The sequence below is a fragment of the Syngnathus leptorhynchus genome, chromosome 8 (genome assembly GCF_054491065.1).
Source record: "Syngnathus leptorhynchus isolate UIUO chromosome 8, UIUO_Slep, whole genome shotgun sequence".
NCBI classification, from domain to species: domain Eukaryota; kingdom Metazoa; phylum Chordata; class Actinopteri; order Syngnathiformes; family Syngnathidae; genus Syngnathus; species Syngnathus leptorhynchus.
In genome coordinates, this window is record NC_141202.1 from 342979 (window position 1) to 352958 (window position 9980).

Here is a 9980-nt window from a genome sequence, read left to right on the forward strand (position 1 = left end):
AAAGCCTAAAAAAAACAACATAACTAGTCATGGAGCAACACAAACAAAACGTTTGTCCACTTTTTGTTTCTAAAATAGAATGTATTCATTTAAGAAAGTAACTATGGCTAAAATGTTCACAATGACCCTATAGCAGATTTCCATTGATAGCTAATGTTTTCTTTTACGTCTTCTTGGATGACCCTCGCAAGCAAGAGCGTATGTACGTAGTATTTCTCGATATTTAAGCTTGCTTTTGTAAAGTGCCAGTTGAAATGAGCCACTTGTCCAGTGACAAATCTTTCATCTTCATCTCCCGCCACTACTTGACAGGAAATTTCAGTCTGAGCCCAGGCGTGCATGCGTGCGTGCGTATGTATATCCGCCTATAGGCTTGTGCAGATGTGAAGAGATTTGAATTTTGCCTTTCCTTCATCTCCGACATTGGAAAAACAAAGCATTTGTCATGAAGGACTGCAATCAATTCCACGCGCTCTATTATTGTCAGTGCTTTCAAAGTTGGCTCATTAAGCTCAATGGACATGTTTACATAGCAGCAATAATTGCCTTCCTTTACAGCTTTATTGCATTGGAGCATATATGAATGAAATAAGCTCAAACACGGGTAGCCTTAAAACAAGCCCCCGACCGCCCGGCAAACCTCTCCGATCATTATAGCAACGATACGTCGGTCTCCTAGCGAGATCTGCTTTCCATCATTCAGCCGCAAAGTCTGCGGAAAGGTTTGGGGGCGAGGATTGAGCCCACGTTCAGACATTCATCATGACAATTATTTGTAGAATGGCATTTAGGAAAATGCAATGAAAGATGCAAACAATGGGGAAGAAATCATCTTGATATAGAAAGCCGCAAATACTTGCTCTTTTTGCTCAAATATAAAGTGAGTACTTGACTTGGGAGAAGGGAATTGTCTTTGCGCGCATTCATCAGAAGGTTTTTGTCAGGAAAGCCCGCGGCTAGAGAATAGGAGAGATGGAAAACAACATTCAGCTTGAAGTACGGACTGAATGGAATGCTAGATTCCATCAAATGAGTGAGATACAGTGACACACGTAGCAGATGTCCGAATAAAAAAAAAAAAAACAACTTTTATTTTTCGCTCGAGGTTTCCGAATTTTTCATTTGAACTCGAATCGATGAAAATCTCAGCAAACGTCTCATGAGATCAATGAAGTAGGTCTTTTCAAATTTGGATTGGAAATGTTCAAAAACAATGAGAAGCTGAGTGAAGTGGGTGAAATAAACGCGACTGAAATTTCTGAAGCAATCCCGTAAATACATGAATGAATTGGAAATAAAAAAGAATCAAATAAGTCAATGAGGCTAATGAGTATTTAGTTGTCATCATGACACTTATTTCTAACACAGCATGCTGTTAGCTCAAACTAGCTGTGCTTCCACTCCCAAATTCATCTCCCAAAGATGTCACCATTTACAGAGGGAGTTGTTGTTAGAGCGAGGAGGTGATGGGCGCTGCAAAGTCCATCCGTCGACATGAAAAAAAGATTGTCCATTTTTCCCCTTTTCAGTGGACAGCATTTAGTACTAAGGGTGAAGCGGTTCTCAAGCGGTTCTCAAGCGGTTCTCACCATTTTCAAGCCTCATTTGATATACTGAGCAATTTTCTTAATTATACTCTGTGGCGTATCAAATTTACAAGACATTTATTTTCACTTTATAGGGACCCAGTGAGGACAAGTCGTACAGAGGATGGATGGATGGATGGATGCAAACACAGGGCAGGCAGAATGATCATTCCAACCTTTCCTCTTGCCAACCTTGTTGTAGCACCTGTAAACATTTCCTCTTTCCTGTATTTGCTTTGGCCGGTGGGCCAACGCCTCGGAACTGTCATTTCATCACGGCCCACTTTTGTTGTCATTGGAGGTTGGAGAAGGATGTCTGTTAATCCGATTTGAGATTCTCAAGCTGGGTCTGGCACACCTATTTTGAGTCCCCCCACCCCGACATCTCCCTTTTTTGAGAGGTGGACGAGCACGACCTCAGTCGTGTGTGTGTGTGTTTTACGTCTCGTGCTTGAAATCATTTTTTTGCGTCAGACTCTCACAGAATAGTAATAGAATTGAGGGCGTTTTATTCCAACCACCTGCGGCTTATAGTCCAGTGCGCCTTGTGTATTAATGAACCAAAGAGGATTTTGCTCTAATTTTAGCTGCTGCGGTTTCTATTCGGATGCGGCTTATAGTCTGGGAATGACTGAATACCAGAGCCAATTAAAGCTTAAGCCCGCGTACGTCTCGAATTTTACCGCGGAAGCGCCAACAATAACAAATTGAGACATGCGTAATTATTCTACATTGCTTCTACAAAATGAGGAGGAAGTCATGAGTGCCTGTCCCTCAAAATAAAACTACACACTCTGAAATAAATATTGACAATCATTGATGAATATTTCTTGACATTTGAATGAAATCGTTTCCGTCTATGTAATTGGTCCAAGACAATCTAATGATCAGCTTGCGACGTTGTCTGTGCTGCTGCTGCAAACTGAAGGGCAGCCCAGGGAAGAAATGCCAGTTGGCCGGCCGGCCGGCCCGTCTGAGTTTGCACAGCCACAGATCACCTTGTTAGTCTTGATTTCACATGGAGACCCCAACCTGGAAGCTCCATCTGCGTGCTTCGCTCCAAGGTTGACTGAAGATCAGGTTGCCCCACTGGCGCCTTGCATAGTACGTGCACGTGACACCAATGCAAGTGTGTCTGCCTGCTGATGGAGGGCCAGGTACGGCTTGAAGAGAAGGAAAGGATTGATGGTCCAAGAGGGACTCTGCAGCTGGAACAGAGTACAGCAGACAGACAAACGGACGGATGGAGAGAAGCAAGGGAATAAATCATAGACGCAAGAAGGACGCTGGATGGAAGAGATGGGAGAGGCCAGAGCACAGACTTGGGATGGGGGGGATCATCCAAAATTGATTTCATTAGCCACATTCCTCACAATGAACCTGATGTAAGATTTCAATAATAAGCCAGTAGACGGCAATGAGTGGCGTCATTTTGCGATGACAGGAAACCAGAGGAAATATACAATGTTAATGGATCTGACCACAACCATTCTTCGTTCTGCACACACACACACACACACACACACCTCAGAGCTTCACTTTCCATTTCTCTTCTTTTTACCACATCTCCAAACTTTCTTACTGTCACTGTCTAAGCATGCACGCACACACACACGCTCACTCACTCACACACGCTCACTCACTCACACACGCTCACTCACACATGCGCACGCACACACACACACACACACACACACACACACACACACACACACACACACACACACACACACACACACACACACACACACGCTATAGGATTTTTGTTCCCGTTTTTTTTTTTCCTCTGACCACATCCCCTACTCGGTCCTCTCCTCTCAACCTCAGGTCGTGCGGTAATGAATGTGTGACGGAGGCCCGTGGCTAGCAGACTGGCAGTGGTATTTTTAGCGCTCGTGGCGGTTTCCAGCCCTAAATGTGCCCCAACGTCATATTCCAAGGTTTGAAGCCAACCTCAAAGGGAGGAACGGATCATTTGCTTCGGGAAGGTTAAGCTATTAGCCCTTGCTGTTAAACTCTACAATGACTGCAGGCTGCTAATTGGTGAAAACATCATTGTGAAAGCAACATTATTAGGCAAAAGCAACATGTAGTCAATCAACTGGTGCAGCCTTGCACATTTTGACTTGAGGTTGTCATTGGAAAAGGATGGCCTGCATGGAGCACTTTCCAGCAAAAGTTTGCTGACCATGTTCAAGTGCTGTGTCATGCATTTTCTGTCTTGATCAAAAGCGTGTCATGCGTTGCTCACTTTTTTTTCCGTAATGACTCGTCGGCGTAGCCATTTGTCTTTCGGGCCAAAAAAAGCAGCTTGACCAGATTGAGCAGGCAGCCAGCCAGGCAGGCAGGCAGGCAGGCAGGCAGATGCGTTTTTTGCCGGGTCAGCTTGGCTTGGCACACACCCCATCCCAGCAGCACAGAAGGATAAATGGATGCTCATTCCAATGTGGATCTTGGACTGCATTTCATACTGATAGCAAGCAAAATGGTTTTGGAACTAGGCGTCATTTGAGACACACACACAACTGATGTGTCTCCCTGTCCTTTGCCAGCATCATCCTGAAATAACAACACAATTCATGAATCAATTCCGCTTAGTGACCGGACTGAGCAATTTTGTCTTTTCACTTTCTTGATATGTATACGATTGTATTTGGACACTGTAAGAGAAATCAGAAGTGATGAATATGACGCTTTACGTAATAGCCAGCCGTTGACTGACAGCCGGTTTGGAGTTGTCTACTGTAGGTTCCAGCCACAGGTACCGGCATGAAACTAGATGGATGGATGGATCGAAGTGGAAAAAGCGCAAAAGAAACAAATAAAAAAAGTGGAGCTTACAGAGCGTTGACGCTCGGCCGGCCAAAAGGAAGCCCCTCAGCCGCCCCAGAGAGGGGGGGAAAGAAAATACACACGGAACTGGACTTCTAATGGACATCATCTGAAGCACATTTCAGCTATGACATGTGTCCATAAACATTTGGAAGAGAATAGTGTCATTAATGTGCCTAAATGGACTTTCATTTGAGCCATTCTTTTCAATTTCACAGCGGAGGAAAATACGTATATTTAGGATCTCATTTATGGAAGGACTAATTTGTTCTTGGTAGAGAGAGGCCCACGCATGATTGATGGCTCAACCTTATTTGTTCTTTTGACTTGAGAGCTCCCTTTTCTCCTCCTTTATTTCTGTTGGCAGGCTCCTCTCATTCTGCCTCATCATCACTGCTGCTATTTCACAAGGAGCAGAAAGGGATTGCTTTATGGTGCGTACAAAGACAAGTGGCAGAAGCTCCATTCCACAACTGCCTGCCTGCCTGGCTGGCTGCCTGGCTGCCTGCCTGGCTGCGTGGCTGGCTGCGTGGCTGCCTGCCTGCCTGCCTGGCTGCCTGTGTGGCTGCCTGCCTGCGTGGCTGCCTGCCTGCGTCCATCTATGGGAGGATCAAAGCACATATACGGTGAAATACAACATACGCTGATTTTAGCCGGACAGATGAGGAGAAAATAGCAAAACCACAACAAGCCTACTTTCTCTTGGATTTCGGGTACTGTCGAGGCATCCAATGACATCGCAGTGGATGCAAACAGAAAAGCAAGTCAAATGGCAAATTCAAGTTTTTCACCTTGATCGTTTTAAACTCAGAGCCAAACTGCAATCAATGAAATCCATCCATACTTTGTGAGGAGGATTTCACTCCATCCCATCACTGCATGACTGTATGTTATTTTTAGAACAGGCCTGTGATTTCTTGGTGGCTACATGACATGAAAATCTGCCCTGACTCTGACCTTGCCTTGTTTTTCTGACCTCCAGCATAACCACTTGAGGTACAAATGGGCGGCAGGGCGGGGCGGGGCGGGGCGGGGCGGGGCCACCTCACGTCGACTAGATGGGCTTCCTCGCATCCGTACATTCTGCTCCATCTTTCCAGAGAGCAAAGCGAGCTTTTCAAAATAAACAGAGTGGCGCGTGATGGACGTGAGCAGCGGCTGGCAGATGGATTTGCTGATGCATGGCTGGCTGCTTTATGCTTTGGATTCCTGATGACTATTTTGGCGGGTGGGTGGGTGACTCAAACGCAAATCACAGCGCAGAGAAACGTTTGGACTCCACGCTGAATAGGATACAGAAAAGTCTTTCCGCAACACTCCAGCCGTATTCCATTTGGTCCGAAACTCCAAAGTGATTTTCAGCTTTTCTCAAATCCCAATTTGTGATTACATTGAGCTGAGTCACCGCAGATCAGCTCCATTGCTAAAGGCCAGCCAGGTAAAGGCTGGCAGGTCACGCGCACACGCACATGCACGCACGCACACACACACGTCGATGCCAGTAAAGAGGCTCCCTGAGGAAGTCCTCTCCTCTCCTCTCCTCTCCTCATCACGGAAAAATGTTGCGCAGCCAGCGCACACCTACGCTTGCTTCCAGCACACTGTGAGATACGAGATGACCGTCAGTGTGCTGAAAAGTGACCTAGAAAGGGCTGTTTATTATTTTTCCAAGCACATCCCTGCTGCTAGCGCACCATCCTTCTCCTCTTATAAAAACCTTAAGTTGTGTGAGATGATGAAATGCTTTTGTGACCACAATGAAGCTGTGAAGGAACTTGTGCCTCATGCATTTCATGACATCTTTGCTTATTAACATTTGTTAAGACTCCAGATTGTTTTCTAGTCTCATGTCGGGGCGGGTGTTTCATTTGGGGAAAAAAAAAGAAAGAAGAAAGAAAGAACCCATGTTTGAGCTCACACACTCCGACTTCAGGCGTGCTCAGCTCAAATAAGCTAGAATTAGATGTTGGCCACCTCTGTTATTTGCAAGTCACAATCCTTCTCGTGAAATGGTGGCAGACAAAATACCAAGTAGTGCCCAACGAAAGGCAAACTAAAAATGAACCATGGCTGCAAAAAGGCATTGCAATTTCTCAGCACGTGCTTTTCAATCCATGAAGTGTGTCAACACAAATGCTCTCCATGACCAAACAAAGTGTTTCTCTCTCGCAGGCACAGAAGTTGACAAAAATTTGGCGATATAAATCACCTGGGCAATGTTCTTTCTTTTTGCCTCCGTCTGTGATTTACGGTGTGTTTTCCAACCGTACTGTACTGGCTTCTGGATTGGAAAGCTCGCTCAGCCATGTTTATTTTCTTTTGCTTTAGTTCCTTCCGCCTCTGCCTGCCGCCGATGCTTTACCTTGGAGATGGCCGTGAGTGCTTTTGGAATCATTCGAGGCGTGTTTGCTACTTAATACTCGAAAAGTTGGAAACACACACACCCGCCACGAGAAAAGGTTTTTACTCCGTCGAACATTTCGACCAAGCGAGTTGCGATTGTTTACGCGCAGTCCAATTTCAGGGACGTTAGCCGCTGTGTCGCTCGCTGAATCCCACATTCACGCCGCTCGTCAGATGATCGAGCAGTTGACCCGGAAATCCCGAGTCCATCGTCTAGCGCTTGCCGGACCTGGAGTTCTTTTCTGCAATACCCCCCAGGTTTGGCTCCAGGTGGCTGGTGTTGATGCTTTCCAGATGGAAGACGGTGGAGAGTGGCCAGATCTTTCCCGGGTTTTGGTCAAACCAGGGCCTTGTTCATAAAAGCAGGGGAGATTTTCACGGGTTCCATAGACAAAAGCTTGCCTTCTGATTCTCCAGGGGAGAGGAGAGCGAGTGGGAGGGAGTGAGGGAGGGAGAAAGCGCGCGCAATGTTATACTTTGTTTTGATTCAAGCTGGGTGATTGACAGCTCAGAGAGAATTTTCCAGCATTAAAGCAAGGCTCTTAGTGGAGAGCAGAGGGACCTGGCAAATTCTCTGGCAACTTGCTACCGATGGAAGCAAGGAAGCCTCGGCCCCTCTTGCAATCCTCCCCATTCCCTCTCTCTTACGTCTTCTGTACCTGCACAGTTGTGTTTGATAGCCCCACGAATTGTTAGACCACACAGTAATAATGAGTTTGAATCCTGCCTGGAGGTTATTCAAGCTTTGGAGTGTCTCTACAAACAAAACATCAGTAAGAAAAAACTTCCAAGAGTGCCTTGATGCAGATGCATGATCTCCTCAGCGCTTCTGGCCCAAGCACTGACCTACATTTACAAGCTACAAAGTACATTCTAATTCATGTACAATTTGTGACATGTGAAAATGTCACAGTATTTATGGATGTATTTATTTACTCTTTTATTGATTGATTTATGCATTCATTCATTCCTTTATTGATTTCAATGAGATGTAAACTTGTATCGTTTTGGAGTGGCAGCCAACCATCTGACCTGTGAGCCGGACGTGCTAATAAAACGATCGTTGTTCGTAATGATTGGATCGAAATAGGATTTGACTTGGTCCGGAACACCTTTTCCAGACAGACATTAAATCCCAGTCTGGACAATTGGAGGATTCTAATGAATGTGGAAAAGCAATGAATGAAAAAAGCATGGGGAATCAAGGCACTGGCTCACTTGACAACACCAACTTGTCTTTTTTTTTTTTTTTTTTTCTACACTTCTTGGCCAAATCAACTTCAACCACAGACTCGACTGCATGAAATGATTATTAACAAGTGGAGAACCAAAATGGGAACAAGACATCTTGCAATGCGTACTATGATGATTGATGAGCGTACGAGTCAGAAACACTAACAGGAATGTATGTGTGCATAAATCTGGACTGCAATCCAAAACTGACTGAACACACACACACACACACACAATGGGGGAAATGTCTGTCTGTTTACTCAAGGTACGAGAAGAAGAAGAAGAAAGCTTTTTATTTGTGCGGGAAAGCTGGAGAAGTCGTGGATTGGGCACTTTCACAGGTGTGCACATCAGGGGGGTTGCAGAGGAAAGAGCGGCCAAAGTGGCCACCTGTCTTTGGCTCATTGTAGCTTTAGTGTTTCCTTTCATCCGGCCCTCGGCCGGCCCTCGGCAGCCCGGCTCCCACTCGGAGCATTTGGACTCCCGCTGAGAGCGACCGCGTGTGTCTGGAGTGTGTGTGTGTGTTTTGGTGTTTGCATAGCTCGGATCCCACTTGAGTTAGAAAGAGCAATGCTCCGAAAAGGCGCATTTCCCTCCTTCCCGCACGTTTGATATCTTTTTGCTTTATTGAGACGGCAGGAAGTTGGATGTCGAGTACACAGAGCAGGAAATGGATGCTCCAAAGTTATGCTCCAGCAGGAACATCCATCCCTGTTGCCAGCCAGCCCGCCCGCCCGCTTGCCATTCATGCATACATCTTACTCCTCCGCTGTCATTCTTTGAATTCAGAATCGGGGGGCCAAGGTTAAACCGACCTGAGCCTCCAAATACAACATCCTTATTCGATCGATTCTGCTCTTCCATTTGTTCCGAGGGGAAATTTGATTTGGAAACAGCATCTAGGGCTGAGCACGGTGAGCGAAACATTTGAAATACTGGATCGTTTATACGGGAACAAATCGATTTTGACATTCTGCATTTCTGTTTATTGCCTGTCTGGCTTCAGTGCATTGACAGGCTTTTCCAAAGACAAGCTTCCATGAGTGTCAGATGAAAAAAAGAAAAAGGAGCTACATTGTGCATTATAGATTCAACGTATCGCTTTAACATGTGATCATTTGGATCCGTGGCACTTTTTCCATCCGATATAGCATCTCTTTGACTTCCTCAGCGGCCAGATTTCCATGAGGGCATCTTCTTCGGAGAACATTTGATTGTTGAGCAGCCCGAGCCAAGGGTCCACCTCCGGTTGGCTCACCTTGCTCCAAAAGCGCCCACTGAAATATGCGAGAGCCATCTGCCCCCTCGTTGTTTTCATCAATGTAAAAATCAGAGATCATTAGCCGGCTAAGCTATAAGGCAGATCCTGTTCAGCGCCTATGACGGCACATTCACGCAAGTCTCCACTTATTTAAAGTTCATCAGCGTGCAAACTTTCATCTGCGTGCATGTCTATGTACGTGCGTAGGCGTAGGGGGAATCTGATCTGCTCGATGTGTGGGAGGGAGGGAGGGAGGGAGGGAGGGAGGAACTGCTCCCCCTTCCTTCCCCCTTCTGCTGCTCAGACAGACAGATAGACAGACGGCCTGTTAGAGAGATCAGACTGTCAGAGCAAGTGAACCAGGAGTCATTAGTACGCACTAGACATCAGGGCTGTCTTTCACGCATACTTCTGGCGGGCTTTGGGCCTCCGATGCCATTCCATTCATTGAAAGTATCATGATGTAAATATATAAATCATTCAATTCAATTACAGAGAGAGAGATAGGCAGACAGAAGGACAGACAGACAGACAGACAGAAAGAAAACAAGGTAACAAGTGTTGTGAGGCTCCACACCCTGGAAAGTCATCAGCACCAAGCCAGTGGCCCTCCGGGGAAAAGGAAGGAAGAGGCAAAGAGGAGGCGGCGGAGAGAGAGAGAGAGA